Source organism: Myxocyprinus asiaticus, chromosome 23 (genome assembly GCF_019703515.2).
Source record: "Myxocyprinus asiaticus isolate MX2 ecotype Aquarium Trade chromosome 23, UBuf_Myxa_2, whole genome shotgun sequence".
In the NCBI taxonomy this organism is placed as follows: domain Eukaryota; kingdom Metazoa; phylum Chordata; class Actinopteri; order Cypriniformes; family Catostomidae; genus Myxocyprinus; species Myxocyprinus asiaticus.
Genome location: NC_059366.1, coordinates 20365054 through 20384382, shown reverse-complemented (window position 1 = coordinate 20384382; position 19329 = coordinate 20365054).

Below are 19329 nucleotides of genomic sequence, written 5' to 3'. Positions count from 1 at the left end.
CGCGCACAGTTAACAGAGACAGCAAACAGAGTCAAGAATGCGGACGTCCGATATGAACTTAAAATCACCATGTGCATTTTCATTCATAAGGATTACACTGTAGTAATATTGGCTTCACAGACTCATCATTGCTTTGTAATTTTTTTATGTTTATTTAAAATATTGGTTAATGCCTGTGCTCATTGGATAATCAGTTTTCTGAATATTTTTTCTATATTTATTTGTTTTGAAGTCATTATTTGTGCTTTTCCAAATAGGGTATTTGGCTTCAGTACATCCCTAATATATAGTAAAAAAGGACCTACATATTGATCTGTTTTTCACCCACACTTATCGCTTCTGAAGACATGGATTTAACCACTGGAGTCTTATAGATTACTTTTATGCTGCTTTTATGTCCTTTTTGGAGCTTCAACGATCTGTCCACCATTCACTTGCATTGTATGGACCAACAGAGCTAAAATATTCTTCTAAAAGTCTTCTTTTGTGTTCAGCAGACGAAAGAAAGTTATACACATCTGGGATGTCATGAGGGTGAGTAAATGATGAAAGAATTTCCATCTTTGGGTGATCTATCCCTTTAACATCGTCAATGTCACAAATATACTTAGTGCAGAATTTTATACATTTCTACACTTCTTCATTTATTCGTTTTTTTTTTAATTATTATTATTTATTTATTTTTAAAGCCCAATGTAAGTTCCCTTGACCTTTTTCATGTCTTATGTTTGTTTTAGTAAGGTAAGTAATATATTTTCCTAAAGATGATAACAGGTTGTGTGTGTACATGTATGTGTGTGTGTGTGTGTGTGTGTGTGGGCAGGTTTAAGTGGTTTACGAGGACTTTTTTTTTTAGGTTACAAACTGGTAATTACAAGGGTATTATGCTATAAATGTGGTTTATGAAGACATTTCTAGTGTCCCCATAATTCAAATCTCTTAGAAAACATACTAAATTATGTTTTTTTGAAAATGTAAAAATGCAGAACGTTTTTTGTGAGGGTTAGGTTTAGGGGTAGGTTTAGGGTTAGGGGATAGAATCTATAGTTCGTACAGTATAAAAGTCATTATGTCTATGGAGAGTCCTCATAATGATAGCTGCACCAACATGTGTGTGTGTGTGTGTGTGTGTGTGTGTGTGTGTGTGTGTGCAAATCTCAGATATGCACCCAGCTGCTTTCACTTACAGGACATAGGGGTACGGAGGTCACCAGGTCACAGCATGACCTCATCAAATTAGCCCCAACCGAGTGAGGTGTTTAGCACGAGTTAACGCTAGTAATCTGAAGGGCATTAAATGCAAATGCAGCAACCATATGCCCACTTCAAACAGGCACCACTCACTGGCTCCCCCCCACCGCCTGAGTGGGGGGACTGTTAAAATGACAAGGGTTTTCTCTCATACTGACCAGGTGCAAAACATTTACATCACTGTTTAGGCAAAGAAAGGGAATAGAAGGCATTTGAGATCTGTTACTTAAAGACAGTACCACTGCTCCCTATACGCATATTATATAGTCCGCGTAGGGCAACAATTCCCTAGGGGGGCACCATCTTACCTGAGAGGGTACCAGAAACTCTACCGGCTGCCCTTACTCACATGTCATATGTAATTCAAGGACCCGGTAGCAGTCGTCGAACACAGACGATCACCTCACGCACACACTTTCTCACAGTAGGTAAGGTGTGTTTTTTAACAAATGGCATTTGTGGCTTATCTCTGTTTTTAAAAACGCACCATGATTAAAACACCAATGTTTATTAAACTGTTAAATGTATTAGTAATGATTATCAGATTGAAGAATTTTACCACCAAGTAAATATAGTTCATTATCCTAACTGTCAGCATTTTGCAGTTGCCAAGCAATGTAGCAACTTGGCACATCAATAAATAGAATGCGCAAACATAGTCATTTTACAATGGCTTTGAACATGGATCATCAATCAGAATTTAGAGTTGGAACGATCTGTTTTATGATACTGTATGTGCTTTCTGTCTTACTCATTCTCAGTCTCCCTCACCCCATCTTTCTCATAAACAAACACACTCTCATTGTATATTGCATATTCGTACATCTTATACTTATATATTGCAGATGTTAATATAGTAAAATGAACTACTGGTGGACCTACCAAGCAAAGAAAGAAAACATTTACAAAATGCCTCACATGATGTCTCATGAGACAGAGAGAGAGAGTGCTGCCAGGGTGAGTGCTGATGATTATGGGTGTGAGGGCTGATTGTACACCCTAAGGCTGTGTAGCATGCTGGGACATATGGCAGCTCCTATGTGCTAATAAACACCTGTGGACAGAGTGAAACAACGGAGACCCCCACTGGGCCTGAGGCCTTTAAAGCCACCTGTGCAGACCTCCACAATTCATACTCTCCTTCCTATTCCAACATCTTCACCTCCTTACTTTGTAATCTCTCCCAATAATTATCTTTTATCTCATTTTTGGTCTCTCTCAGTATTTTTTTTCCTCATTAAATCAAGCTTTACCCCTAAATAAATAAAATTACTAGTAGTAGTGTTAGACAAAAATGTACACAAACATACCCTGTATACATATACTCATATGAGATCAAGTCCTATCATGTTGAGATCACCCGGTCAACCAAATACTAACTTTATCTCTCTAACTTCCCTATTATTGAACACTTTTTCTCACAGAATAAATTAATAATGGCTAACCAACCTGGTCTTATGACGAGTCGTAATAATAGCACGAGATGGTGAAATCGTAAGAAATCATACGAGTTGTCTCATAGAAGAACGATTGATTGAACAAATCATTGAAAAATGTTGTTATGATTTTTCCTAAGTTTCCCAAACCTAAACTTAACCATAAAGGGTAACCCCTTACCCAAAACCTAAACCAAAATAAAGTTTAGTATAGGAGGATAGCTAAAGTTCGATACCTGTACTGTATCAATTTGAAATTTAGTTTGTTGATTAGTTGCTCTCTATGGGAATAACATTTTTGCAATAATTTAACATTTCGTCATCTCGTATGATTTATTACGATTTGTCATGAGACTATGTTTAGAATATTAATAGAATATTATTTACAGCTGCGTGTGTTACTGAAAGCTATTTCTTTTGCATGATGCTGCATCCTCATCACTTGGAGTGATTAAAAGTCCAAGATGACAAAGAATTACTAAGAATTACCTTTAATATAAGATATCTAAATTGCATGATTTTTTTTTTTTTTTTTTGTCTGTTTAGACTGCAAATTTGAAACACAAAATGTTTACATGCACTGGAAAAAGAGATCTGGAAAGCATGCACCACTACAGCACTGCCAAATGCAATGTTAAAAGTGTAGTCTATTATGACCACCGCATACTATTATTTTGATGGCATTTGAATAAGGAATGTTTTCATAATGCTCTCAGTGTGAGATTCAAGTGTTGGTTTGCAGTGCAGGGTTAAGACGCACCTCCACTCGCAAATCTGCACAGCTGCTGCGAGGTAGGAGGAGTGCCCAGCAAAAAGAGAGCATTGTGGGAGAGCTCCCCCCTGTCACTCAAACCTTCTCTGATTAAATTTGTTTAAGCTGTGAAAGCACTTTGACAAGAGTTAGACTGTGTGCCTCATAAACTATTCCAAAAGTTAAACCTGAAAATTTGTGATGCTCTATGAGGGATTCATAGAGAGCAGTTTACTGGTTTGAAAGCGAGTATGACTGAGACCACTTCATCATTCCTGAGTTTCCTGTCTTTTGAAACAAATATTTTTAATATAAGCTCAAAAAATATTTATTTCTGCTCATTTATCACACACTGTTCATCACACGTTATTGTTTTATGCTGGTATGAGTTTATAATGGTGAAATTCACTAAACTACATGATCCTTTTAGACCAGGACAGAGTGTAGTGGCCAGAAAGCACATGTTGGTATGTGTGTGAGATGTACACATGCTTTTATGCCCACTTAAAGCATGGAGTCTTGGATACCCCCAGCTTATTAGATTCTTTACTGTGGGTCCAGTCTGCAAAACCACATTACAAGGGACACTATATAGAAAATATGCAGGCCTTTAATCGAAAAAAAAAAAACAGTCTGCTTAGGCTTTGAGTGATGTCCTGGTGCATTTTTCAGCTCTGAGATGAGGGCTGATAATCAACCTGAAATAATTTATAGGATTTCATTTTCCAACATCTGCTCCTCATTTAGGGGTTTGTGTGATACATGATGACCCTTTTGGACATTCTGTGTTTTCTAATGACGATCTGACTGCATATGAGTTTGTGCAAGAGAGAACATTACTAAGCATCTTAAGTCAGTGAAATATTATTTTAACATTTATTAAACAAGAAAAATGCTTTTCTGCTATCATCCATCGTTTTGATAATTCATCAGATAGTCTGTATGGAAATTGTATATTATTATAATTTTTGTTGTATCTTTTATTCATTGTTTATGTTTACAAAATACTTGGGTGTGCACAGCTCGCCAAAAGTTATCTGAATTTAGCACTTGACAGCATTTTTTTCCAGACTGGCACTGAAGTTAGACAGAATACCAATTTTACTTGGCAGCTGCATCACATTATATGACTTTTTCTCGATGTTTGTTAAAAAGGGACAGAAACGGCAATGCACTGAAATTACATGCCATGAGAATAATAACAATACATGTATATTTGAAGACTTTAAAGAATAAACTTATTTGATACAAACTTGTGGAAATATTTTTTTTTCTTCAGATATTTCCAGTTTTGCATTTTCTATTTCCTGTATCTATCTGTTTACTAATGAATAATCCACATTAACAATAGAACAGATGTAAGCAGAGTTTTCTTTTCAAAAGTGTTGTGATTTTTAAGAATCAGGAAGAGGTTCTTATGATTAGCCATACAGATCTGTACATGTGCAGTTCAATCATCTACCAAAATAATGGACAGTTTTAGTAACTGCATAATATTTTTAAAAACCTTAAAGTAATTTTCAATTTTAGGGTCATCCTTTTATTTACAAAAGGTAAAATCAAACATAATTTTTACCAGTTATCTCTCCTTCAAAAGTTGCATTGTTTTCTTTTTGTTTGTTTGGCTTGATTCAGTCTTCTGAATTTGAGATTTTTTACTTGAGATTAGTTTTGCTCTATACAGCCGAGATTCTCAACATTGCGTCATGCAATTCTGTTACACCATTTATACAAAGACTAACATTAGACTACCCACCTTTAATCCTTTTCCTGAGCCTCTGTCCTAAACAAGGGCCTTTTGACCCATTCATTGAGCCAATGCCCTTTGATATTGAGGACTGGTTGTAGAGGAGCGTACCCCCTTTTGCAATGCCTTAATAAGTAGCTTCAAATGTAAGGGATGGAGATCTGCTCTTGAAGGTGAAGGGTTAGCATTGCTAGAGCATGAGATCAAGCACTGGTTTATCCCAGCAGGCTAGTGAAAAGCAGACCTACTTCAGACACTAACTGCCTGGACAATGCTGATCGGGTCGAAAACCGTTTCGATGAAGTGGTGCCCCTTTCACATCCGCAACAAGTGACAAAAGAAGCAGAATGAGAGACTAACCTGCTGTTTAGATAAATAAAGCTACTCTATCAGCTCTCATAATTGCTCTGGTCCCCTTCTCCTCTTCAGAGTCCCAGCACCCCTATTGTCCAGCGGCGAGTGCTGCGTGGCCCCCTCAGATCCTCCTAATTGCTGACAGATTTGATTTCTCAGTGGCGGCGGGAGCTCTGTTCGTGGCCTTTACATCCAGTAATTGCTTTCTCTTTTCCCCCCTCGTTCTCCCCTTCCCCTTCCTTCTTCACTCGGCAGTCCGTCCTCCCCCCACTCTTCTCCTAAAACGGAATTCCCCTTTCCCCGTTCCGAACCCCCCTTTAATGGTTTCCTTCTATGTTAATAAATCCTCACCATTTAAATCACATTTAGAGATGTTTTGAATAACTGATTCCAATTACCCCGTGCCCTTCTCGCCAAGTAGCGCAGTGAGAGTTTCGTTGTAAGACCAAGCTGTAGTTGGTAAGTAGGAAAAAGTAAGGGTTTAAAGAGAAAGAGTGGTCCTGAAGTCTCTCTTCAACTCTCAATAGTGCATGAGAAGATACTACGGAAGTTTCCACAACCCTTCTGAATAGAATCACTGATTGACTCTCCTGATTGACACAAATGACTCTCCTCCTGTGAGAACATTGTAAGATCAGATGCAGTTTTACTCAACTTTTTAAGAGAAATTATTTTTGTATGAAAAAATAACAATAATAATCTATTTATTATTATTATTATTATTATTATTATTATTATTATTATTATTAGGGTTAGGGCCAGGATATGTAATAACAATAATATCCTGGCCCTAACCCTAATAATAGTAATAATTTTGCTAATTAAATTTAGCAAAACAATAGCATGAAGGAACTCCTTGTAGACATCATGCATCTATCATATACATACTACAGTATATGTTGATCAGTTTTAATGCAATGAATTGATGCAGCCTGTTTAGATTACACATATTAGCCATTATTCTTGTCACACAAAATGTACTTTATCAGCTCTTCTAAAATAAAACTATTTTATTTCTGATTGCAATGCATCATAACATAGTTTGTGTTTTGGAACCAGTTTATTTTATATAATGTGGTCACACTTTATATTAGGTGGCCTTAACTACTATGTACTAACACTAAATACATACAAGACTATGTATTTACTGTGTAACTACATGTTGTTCTGCAAAATTCCCACATTTGCTGCTACTGAGGTTGAGGGTAGGTTTAAGAGTAAGGGTAGGGTTAGGGTTAGGATTAGGGGTTAGAGTTAGGTTTTGGGTAAGGGTTGGTTTAGGGTTATGGGTAAAGTTAACAGTGTAACTACAAATATAATTAAATGCAAGTACTTTAAATGTAATTACAATGCAACAACGTGTATGTACCTAATAAGTACATTGTATCAAATGGTTAAGTACATAGTAGTTAAGGCCACCTAATATAAAGTGGGTCCAGTAATGTCTTCAATACAAAATAGAGTGTCAGTTATAACAACTGATATGTACAGCAGACTTTAGCAGACTACATATACACATTTGTAAAATATGTTATTTTACTTCATATACCCAAAAACTGAGGTCAATGCAATTTTGTAAAAAGTATACAGTAATATGTACAATTTAATATATAGGTAGAGCACAGTATTGTAGAAGGAAATTTACAAAGCACATACAAAACTAAGCCATTTTGAGCTCCTTTGCTCTGTAAATATGGTTTAAGCATGAAATGAAATTAAGCTATGAATGAAACTGAAAGGTGCTATTCAAAAGCAACAAAGCTATTAATGCAATTCCATTAAATTATGTTCAAAGCCTCAAGCATAAAATAAAAAAGAAGTCTAAAAAACATATTTGTTTGGCATATGCTGCACTACAAATTAATTTACAGCTAGAAAGCCACTTTTCTCACTAATAAAACTCTTAAACACACATACACACATGCAGACAGCAAGTCTTATTCCCCTCAGGAAAGCTAGAGGGCCCACTTGAAAAAGAACAGGCGCCAGAGCACAGCTCCCACAATCATTCCGGCAAATATTAAAAAGCTAATTATCCCGGGAACAAAAGTGGCAGTTTATTTTCACTTAACACAATTAGTCATAAACTGCATTTTGAATTGTTAATCCAAGCCAGCTCCCATTCTCTGCCAATTATTCATAGTTGCATATTCATGCTGTATTCAAAGTTTCAAAGCAAATGTATTTTTTTCTCATGCAGTTGTGTGAGCGTTAATCACCTCACCCACACACTGCATGGATTAGTCATTTAGATAGCAGCCAGTATCAGGCCTGAATGCGGCTCTGCCAAGTGCTTCCTTTAATGTATATAGTGTGCATTCTCTTACAGTGGTAAGTGGCTAGGTACTATGTTCTGTGTCAAAATCATTCTAATCCACTCTAAGAGTGGGTGGAATAATTAAATATTAGCAAAATATAGAAATATTTATTGCCTCTTGCCTTTTATTCTTTGATCACCAATGCAGCCCCTTGAAGTGTCATAGCAGCCAGAAATGCTCAAAATCAAATTGGCTTGACATTCAGTTTCGAATGCTTGAAACTAATTCAAATGAACTCTGTCAGCGCATGACCCTGACAAGCACCAACTTTTCATTACAGTCCCGAGATTTACATGCTCATGAGCATACATGTGCATGACTGTGTGTCTGTGTGTGCACACCTGTGTGAAAAACTGAACAACTGTTTTTTACTTTTCCCCCAAAAATGTAATACCTCTGGAAATGTTTGATTTAGATAAAAAAAAAAAAAAAAACATTTGATACAATGAAAAAAAAAAAAAAAAAAAAATATATATATATATATATATATATATATATATATATATATATATATATATATATATATATATATGCTTCATGTAGTAACATCTAAATTAACTGGTTAATTCAAGTCAAAAATATTATTTAACCACTGAATCAACCGTTAGATCAGGTAGAAATAGCAACTCACGGTAACAATTGCAAGTTACAACTCTTTACAGTGTAGTGAGAAGTGTACAAAATAATGTGTCTGGAGGTTAAGTCAATTTATAGAATTATTGAATAATACATTTTGATAATCACTCTCTCTTGAAATTCCTGTTCAGACGCTCTGACCCTGCTGAAGGTCATAAACCTCAATGTGTCAGTCAAACACGCCTGTGGAGCATAATGTCATCTCGGTAACCTTTAGTGGTAAGATATAATTTTTCTAATGGAAACATGCCCTTTGTTCAGCCATGAAACCAGCAAATATACAAATAATTAAAATTATGTGGCTTGTGATACAAAGACTTTTTAAGAAACAAAAACATGTTTTGTCAGTCAACATAACAGATATGCTTCATCAGGTAACATCTAAATTAACTGGTTTTATTAGAGGGATTTTTTTTAATGACTGAATCAATTTGACTACATTAGGTTGCACCAACAAACGATTAGAAATAGCTCCTTGAGGTAAGGAGCCTCATATATGTGACAGTTAGTATCTCTATGGCAAGTAAAAGAAGAAAAGAATATAATCAGCACATCAGGACACATTCAGGAACAGAGGCACAGAGAATAATAGGTGCACGAAAACATCAAACATGAGGAGCGGCACAAGCCGAATGCATAACATCTGGATAGCGCATTACTGGTCTGGTCAGAAATAAGTGATTTTTTCGTGAGGTCACTAACACGTCCTGTGCAGTGCAGGATGAAGAGTGATGGTGACAGTAAAGGAGTGCTGCGACTCACTGACCCTCCTGTGCTACTACTCCTGGGACACCTGAACAGCGTTTGTAACATTTCTATTGACAGTCTACTCCAAGGAGTTGCTTCAAACATTTAAAATGCTATTTCTTTAATACTTCTAGTGTCCGTGTTACACTTTTAAATTGCTGCTATAATTAATTACTATAGTAATAACAATAACAATACCTGCTGTAATTACAACCAGCTCCATTTAAGTAAAGTGTGATCAAATTGTAAAATGTTTGTGATCTCATTTAGTTTTATACATATTTTGGTCACACTTTATTTTACAGTGTTTATGCTAATGTGGATTTATGCATATAATAACTGTGTAATAGTAATTAACAACAAGTACTTACAGTGTAAATGTTTTGTGGTGTGATTTGCACTTATATATTGCTATTGTTGTTACAGTAGTAATTCATACTCTTTTCTTTTCTTCATCACATGCAGGGACCAGATGGATCAACAATACTTGATTTATGAGTACAAGGCTTTTGCAGGAACAGCACATGTACTTGCAACACCATTTGCGGTATTAAGCAAACTTAAATAAATCTGACTCAGCCAGAAAATGTGTACTTGCGCTGTATCTGTCTGGTTCGGACACCAGTCCCAAAACATTAAGAAATTATTTCTAAGCAAGATGAAAGAGGGTCAAGACCCTGAGGTGACTTCATCACAGCTGCAGAGTGAAGATGTGTAAGTACTGTATGTGTATGTGTACAGTAGTTTTATACAGCGCTCACTTCTGCCTCAGGGATTAGATGAGTGTGTTGCTTCTACTGGAGTAGAACTTCTCCCAGTGTGCCTGTCCACCTTTAGTCAACACCTGCACTATTCTCCACTCTCACCATGTCGACTTACAAAGGTAATGGATGTTTACAGCAAAAGTTCATGTTACTCAATATTTGTAATTAGTCTGTGTAGCTGATAATTAAGTATTCTGTTTATCTGACCATCTTGTGTGTGAAGGAAAGTATCTATGTGGGGAAAAAAAAATAGAAATTGACATTTTCTTAAATCGTTAATCTCCATCTAAATGATTAAAAAAAAACATATTTGTGAAGTAACTAATGTTGTGATAATTATTCATTCAAGCCCCAGATAGCTTTTAATGTAGATCTTTAGCTGACTGATAATGACAATATTGCCTCAGAAACAATGATAAAGGAAACCAGGGTTGAATGAAGCAGCCACCTGATGAATTGCATGCTTACATTTTAACATTTTCAAAAGTATAAAAGCTTTATTGATTTATTGATATTGATTTTGACCTGTACAACTAAAAATAAAGCAATATTAGCATGTCAGCACTGCTGTTTGTAATATCACAAAGAAATAAGCAGTGTGTTCTTTAAGAAAAGTAAATACAGAAGGCAGTTCCATCAAGTAAATGTAAACTTGATTTTGTAATGAAATTCTTTCTCATTGTTTTACATTCTCAAAAATAACTTATTTATTTATATAATCTAATAGCACAAATATACAAGGCTTACAAGACTGTACACTTAACCACTCCAATCCACAATGAACCACTATATCAGTTATGGTATCTCTCATGTGCATGGCAGGTCGAGACAACATTTATCGGCTGAACGCATCCCTGTGGGGGAGAGAAGACCTTCACCACAACCCTAACCTTTGGCACCAGGTGCACACAAAGGGCATCAATTTAGCTAAATGTTACCAATAAGAAGAGATGTATTTACTTATCTCTTATTTTACAATAGAAAACTGCACTGACATTAGCAGCTTAGATAATATTTGATGGATAAATATCAGGTTTTTCTACATCCAGGCATATGTTGCATAGGAGTAAAGATCACCAAATGTAGGCTGTCTGTAAAATTTTGAAACTGCATATTGTTCATTCTAATAGAGCATTTCAGTATGTGCAATTGGAAAGTCCAAAATACTAGTTAAAGCTTATTTGTAACAATTATTTCAGCATTATAATTATTGTTTGAGAATTACAAGCTTAGGATGACTATGGATTTGGTGCAATGCTAAAATTCTGTACTGTTACTAAATCCTGTATGGAAGGCTGCTTTATTTGCCAGTAACAAATAGATAGAAGCTTGTACATCATTCTGTATCATATGCATCACATGCACTGTAGATTATTTCATTTGTAGGTTCAGTGCATTATTGTTTATGTGAGGGATTTTGATATACAGTATGTGTGGTATTTTGACTATTCTGTTGTGCATTAAGTACTATTTAAAAATATGTTTTCAATTACTCAGTTTCTGCTTAATAGACATGTACTGATTACTGTAGTTGCATCATTTGTTTGTTCTTATTTAGAATGTGAGAGGTTGTATAAAAGTATCCAGACCATACACATTCAACAATAAATATTTGCACATTTTAACAAATATCTGCAAGAATTTGATTGATTTGTTTAAACAGATTGAGAAAAGCCTCGTCTGGTGCTCAGATAGATTTAGCTTATTCTGCAGGGCTTTCAGTGTGGGTGTCTTTTCTTTGTGCATGTGATTAACTGCATGGAGTTTGATTTAATATATATATATATATATATATATATATATATATATATATATATATATATATATATATATATATATATATATATATATATATATATGCAATGTGTTTATTTAATTTATTCTAATATGCTGCTCAATAGGAGCTATATTCAAGCATCTTAAATAGATAAGGCTTTATCACTGAGGAAAGACATGAAAACAGCATGCCGTTTAGTGTGGAGTTGAGCTTCCAAGTGACTGCTAATAGGCTTTCACTAGACTGCTTTAGCACTTTGAAGCTGAGGAGACTTAATGATCTCACAGTGTGTATTTCCATGCAGGGAAAAGCTATTTCTCACACATTTATTTGAACTCATCATTACTTTAGATGTATAGCCTCTTTCCCTGTAACACTTCTCCTGCATGTAATACAGCTTAAATATGTCCCTGGTATGCAAATAACACAGGATCTTATACTCCTACATGGACAAATGGAATGCCACAACAGCTTTTTTCTCTATTTCTCCCACTTCAGGCTATTCTGTGCAATACTGTGGAATAACAATTTAAAATTCTTATAGAGCAAAACATGTTTGACTGCCTTCCTAAAAATGCATTTCTGGATAACTCATAAAAATGTGTATGTAAGGAATGTTTTGCTTTTAAATAAACAATAGGTTCTCTTTCATTTAGTGTAGTACGCTGTGACTATGATGTGTATGTGTGTGTAATTATTAGCTCCTTAACTATATTTACTATTTTGCATGCATGCGTTTATTAATTGTTGATAGTCTTTCTGCATTAAGGTTCATTTATCTTTTATAATATACAGTATATTTGAACAGTACAATGTAATATAGTTGAATGTAACAAAATGTAATGACTCTATTCATTAATTGGACGTGGCCCCCTTTATGGCACTCTCTCATGTTAGAGACATGAAAACATACATTGGGCAAGAGAGCTGCCGGTTTTGTTCATCGGTTGATAATTCTTTGGGTAAATATCAAATTTTATACAAAATGTTAAATTGCATTAAATATGTGTTCACGAGAGTCATAAGTTAAAATTTAGTGTTTGTTAAGGGTTATTTTTGAAGGATATTGATTGCATGCGTGGAGTTTGAACACGTTTGCTGCACATGCGAGGACTGGGTAAATTTAGTATTAATTATATCACTCATTTAATGATTTATAGCCCAGAGTGTATTCCATTTAAGTGAACATGTGTAATAAGAATTTTATTGTTTAAACTGCAATACTTAAAGTCTGGATAAAAATGCATAAAATACTTTGAGTGATTTAAGCAAGTACTTAAATGCATAGAATGCTGTAAATGATATAAGCATGTATTAAGTATGTGTTGAAGTCTATGGGTAAACTAATGCCCTGTTTTCCTTTGATTTGGACATTAGCCTAATTTCCGTAAAAAAAAATTAAAAGAAATAAAAATCTCCTGTTTTTCTCTTTTTTTCAACAGCCATCAGAATAAAACCCCCAAAATATATTTTTGTATCCTTTGTTGTTTCTTTGCAACCCACCGGCTACATATTAATTTAAATAATTTGACAAATTTATCTAATCCCAAATGCAATAGTCATTAATTGAAAGCAGTCTGGCCTGAGGCTGTTTGTGCATTCTTAGAGTGAATGAATCATTAAAACCCCAAAAAGACAACGTTAGCCTGAAATCTCTTTTAAAGACACAAATGATGAATTGTAAAATTCCAGCTGAATTTTTGGCTCGTAAAATCTGACATGTCAGTTAACATAGAGGAGATGCCTCATCATTGGTTCCCCACCTCTCATGTCATCGGGTGTTAAAATTAGTGACATGCCATAGCTTAACTGCTCAAGTACCAACAGAAAGATCTTACTGAGAGATACATTTGCATGTCTCTTCTGTTTACAGACAGCTGGTGTGGATATATAAACAGCTGAGATCTTTGATATGGGCTTGACACTCACATTTCCTTTCCTCGAGTATGAAACGGAGATGTGTTTGTGCTTTTTGTTGCAACTCAAAAGTGAAATGGAGTCAGTGTGTGAGAGGTGCTAAAAGTCTATTAATAATAAGCATCTCAGCATGAGGACAGATGTCCAAACGAATTGTGACAGTCAAAGTTCAGAAGAAGGAGTGCATTTGTAATATGAAAAACAACAATTAACACATTTCTATCTCAGTGTACAAGGCACTTGATCAATACACTCATCAGATTGGTTACATGTTGCCTATTTCAGTACTACAGATGTCAACACTGTCAGTGCACCCCTTGTAACAACATCTGTTTGTTATTATAACATAATTAATATCCACAAAACCTATAAAGACATGCCCATAACTTTATCATTACTCTTTTTTTTTCTTTCAGAATGCCCTGGTGTACTTTAACACAACACCTTCAAAGCTCCTCTCCTTCTATTCCAAACTTATTTCTGCAAGAACATTAGCATGTGTCTGAACTATGGCACTGCATACCTTCACATCATTCTAATATATACATACACACAAGGAGAGAAAGAGGGGCCGCAGGGCACACACATGTGGGTCTTTTCTCTCTCCCGCTCTCTTTTCTATCTTGCCCACTCAGGCTGGGGCACAGGGGATTGCACTTAAACTACAGCAGGAGGGACACCTGTTCGCTCGCCCCCTCAAGACATAAGCTCAGTATAGCTCTGTCAATCTCTCAGCATCCTGGCTGTTTAACACATGGCTGCAGCTAACCATTCATTGACTCATTGAGAATGGAATGAATGGGTAAAATTCCAGAGAGGTTTGGGCATGCTTTAGAATCGAAAATTTACCTTGATGTAAATGATGATTTGAGATAAGAGAAAAGAGGTTATGGAAGAATCTATAAAAATGACTTGTGAAGAGCTGTGTCTGATGTACAGCTTTAAATGTGTTCCATCCACATTCATTAACTCCCTAATATGTTTGAGTATGTGTATGTTGTGTATGTGTCTATATCATAGTTGCCAGTACTGGGTGTAATGTGATTACAAAGTAAGTAGTTATGTAATTGTAATCTTTTTTTTTTTTTTTTGGTCAAAAAGTAGTGTAACACATTACTTTTTAAAATCTTGTAAGCAGATTACAGTTACTGACTTTATATTCAGTTAATGGTCAAAAAGTAGTGTAACACATTACTTTTTAAAATCTTGTAAGCAGATTACAGTTACTGACTTTATATTCAGTTAATGGTCAAAAAGTTGTGTAACACATTACTTTTTAAAATCTTGTAAGAAGATTACAGTTATTGACTTTATATTCAGTTAATTACTTTTAAGGACTGTTACTTGAATTACACATGTTTGTAGAATAATATTATATAAATCCTTTACATTATTGTTCCCTTTGTTAGGGGGTTATAAAGGGGTTCATTAATTACTAATAATTCCTTTACATATGCATTATAAATTATTGTTATGCAGTTACAACAATATGAATAAAAAGGGCGACTTTCATGCAATACTTGCCTAATAGTGAGCATTTTAACTTACGTGTTATACATTTTTTATAAATATACAGTGCATTCAGGAGGTATTCAGACCCCTTTGTTTTTTTCACATTTTGTTATGTTGCAGACCTATGCTAAAACGCTTTTTTTTAAAAATTAACATCAATCTACACTCCATACCCCATTATGACCCTTAACTCAGTACTTAGTTGAAGCACCTTTGGCAGCAATTACAGCCTCAAGTCTTTTTTGGTATGATGCGACAAGCTTTGCACACCTGGATTTGTAGATTTTCTGACATTCTTCTCTGCAGATCCCTCAAGCTCTGTCAGATTGGATGGGGACCGTCGGTGGACAGCCATTTTCAGATCTCTCCAGAGATTTTCAATTGGGTTCTAGTCCGGGCTCTGGCTGGGCCACTCAAGGACATTCACAGAGTTGTCCCTAAGCCACTCTTGCGTTGTCTTGGTTCTTGGTCACCTCTCTTACCAAGGCCCTTCTCCCCCGATTGCTCAGTTTGGCCAGGCGGCCAGCTCTTGGAAGAGTCCTGGTTGTTCCAAACTTCTTCAATTTAAGAATTATGGAGGCCACTGTGCTCTTGGGAAACTTCAGTGCAGCCGAAAATTTTTTGTAGCCTTCCCCAGATCTGTGCCTCGACACAATTCTGTCTCTGACCTCTGCAGGCAGTTCCTTTGACCTCATGGCTTGTTTTTTGCTCTGATATGCATTTTCAGCTGTGACACCTTATATAGACAAGCGTTTGCCTTTCCAAATCATGTCCAATCAATTGAATTTGCCACAAGTTGACTCCAATCAAAGTGTAGAAACATCTCAAAGATGATCCAGAGAAATGGGATGTACCTGAGCTAAATTTCAAGTGTCACAGCAAAGGGTCTGAATACTTATGTAAATGTTATATTTCAGTTTTTTCTTTTTAATAAATTTGCAAAGTTATCACAAATCTGTTTTTTGCTTTGTCATTATGGGGTATGGAGCGTAGATTGATGTGGAAATAAAATAATTTAAAGCATTTTAGCACAAGGCTGCAACATAACAAAATGTGAAAAAAATGAAGGGGTTTGAATACTTTCTGAATGCTCTGTACATATTCATATTTGTATTAATAAAAAACATAAAATACCCTAATTCATGATTTATGTCACAATGCAACAAAAATGAAATATTAGCAAGATTAAAAGGGGGGATTATGTAATTTTGCTACAGTCTGCTTTGTGTTTATAAGTTTTGACTCTTGACTTGCATTGTCAGTTTTCTTGTCATGTTGATTTCAAAAGAATGGGGCTAATCTGAGTGGAGTCGCAATTTACCTAGTCCTAATTACATTAATTCCTCTGGAAAAAAAGTATTTGTGCTCATTCACAGTATCCTAAAGCCTGATGACCAATAAACCTATACTGAATTTTATGTTTTTATAGTTTTCTAATGTTGGCAACTCTTTAATGCTTCATATGTGTCCACTTTACATATACAGTAGGTATATTAACATAGAATACTTATGTTGAATTTATATTTATAACGTGAGGTTAAATGGATCACTATTTTGCAGGTATTGCATAAAAGTCACCCTTTTTATACATGCTGTATAACCACATATCAGTTATTTAAAATTCACTTGTAAATTAATTATTAGTAATTACTGAACCTTTTATAAACCCTTAACAAAAGGAACATTGTAAAGTGTTACCAATATTGTATATGTAGAATCCACTTTAAAAAGTGGTTACCTGTAACTATTACCTAAATGGGCTGTCTTTTATCTCTAATTTAGATGTAACCACATGTAGTACATGTGTTGTTTAGGTATTTGTATTTATTTATTTTTTTAGTGTAAACATGAATTATGTTCATATATTTGTCTGTTTGTGTTTCTGTGACAGTTGATGGATGTAAGGGAGAAACTTGTGGTGCTGAGTGTTCAGTATGACTTAAATGTGACAATGAACAAGAAGGAAATATAGACATTTTAAATTTGTTAAGAGGAAAAACAAAACTTTTCTGTGAAAAGTGTTTTAGAAAATAACTGAAATGTAAAGAAGTCAAAAAGAGAAGTTTAGAAAAGTAATGTTGTAGTGGATATATTTGAGTAACTTACCCTAACCTGACAGTTAAAATGACCACTTAGAATAAACATCGAATGGTGGTGGAATGGGTAGTGCATGCTCGGTATGGACAATGCATGACTGCTCTGCGTCATGTTCCGCTCATATTCCCCCTCTCTCCCCCATTTTCCTGTCTCTTGACTTTCCTCTAAACTAAAGGCAAAAAGAGGCATAAATAAAACAAAGCTTCAGAGGAAAATTCACACTTGATTTGAAAATCATTTTTAAGAAAACAAATATACCTCTGATAAAATAATAAAATCCTACAATGCCTAAAAAAGAATGTGAATCTCATCACAACATTATGAAATTAAATGTCTTTCGAACATTTTGACAGGAAGGACTCAGACTGCAAATGGTTTGCTTTGGAGAGAAGCGCATTATGAAGACTTCAGCTGAAATACAGCAGGACACGGGGGATTCTATTGCTAATTTAGTGTAATATAAATTGCACAGCAGAAACAGACCATTTAAATTAATCAACATCTGAGTACCGCAAAGTGGGTGTCTCTCATTTGTTATAATTGCATGCATTTGCCTCCGTAATTCCCTGAATTGGTCATGCCATTTGTGGATCCAGCTGTTTTAATCACACTCATTTGTTTAATTTGTTTGTCATATCCCTGGTCTGCACATCCTCTCATGCATACCGAATAGCATCCACTGCATTCATGTGGATAGAATGCACTTTGGAAAATGTTCTAACTTCTTATATAGCCTACATGTTGTTTTGCAAAATTACAATGGTTGGCATCATGGAAACTAAATGAGAACTAAACATACCACTGATCTGTCCTGTCATCCTAGTAGTGTTTTGGAACTATAAAAAGCAATCAGTTGTGACTTATTGTCTCATTTGTTGTTTCATTTACTGTTTTGAAAAATAATTTAATTACTGCCATAAAAATACAGCAGATGGTAACTCAATATCCTTGTGTGATTACTCAGACACAGACAGCAAGAAATATGAATACACACAATTTACACACACACACACACACACACACACACACACACAGATGCATCATGAAGAGTATTTGTGCTAACACAAGATAAGATAAGAGAAATGTGCGCTCATAAAATATTTTAATGTTACCTTTGACAATGTTAATATTTTCCTTTTTTCAAAACCATCACCATTTATGATTTGGCCGAAGAAGTTTTCTCTAGCTCAAAGTGTGTTCTGTGTAACTTTGTTCCTTCTTGCGCAAAAATGAAGAGGTGAGAGGTGACAGCGTTTAGTGATATTCAAATAAACACTCTTGAAGTATTGTTTCATACAGTGAAACTTTCAGCAGCCACACACCCCCTATAGCCTAGCAACATTTTCTGTTTCAGCCATCGCAGGCTACATGCACATCTGCAGCTCTATATATCACTGTATGTAGCACACCCTAACATTCCACAGAGCACAGAGCCGGCAGTGATTTGTGCTCTTCTCTCCAACATTTTTTTTTTTATTAAATTTTCATCTGTAATCTGAATGTCCTCTTGACTAAAAGCACAGCCTTTTAAATCAGTCTGGCAACCTGACCATAAACCTGAAGCGTATTATAAGCCATATTGATGTCACAATGGCATCCCCTCACCTCCTTGTGCTCCCTCCACACTTGGAATACATATATTGTCCTGTGCTAACAGATGGGCAATCTTGCAGCCAGGGATGCTTAAAAGTGTTTAATAAATGTAATACAACCTATATAGTGTTGAAGAAAGGGGCCCAAAGCAGAACCAGCTGTCTGACCGTGGGGAGAGACCTTACAGAGGATTCCGGCCCATAAAGACGATGCCTAATACAGGCTAACATGTGGGCCTTGCTGATATGCAGTACAGGGTCCCATTGGATATTGGACAGTTTGTGGGCTCCAACATCATTCCTCTGCAAAAAAGTGGACTGAGACCATACATTACTCTAGGCTAATTTATGACTTGATGGATTTTTTTCTTTATATACTCTATCAGAGGAGAACAATAAAAGGAAGCAGGTGAGGTTGGAATGTGGAGCC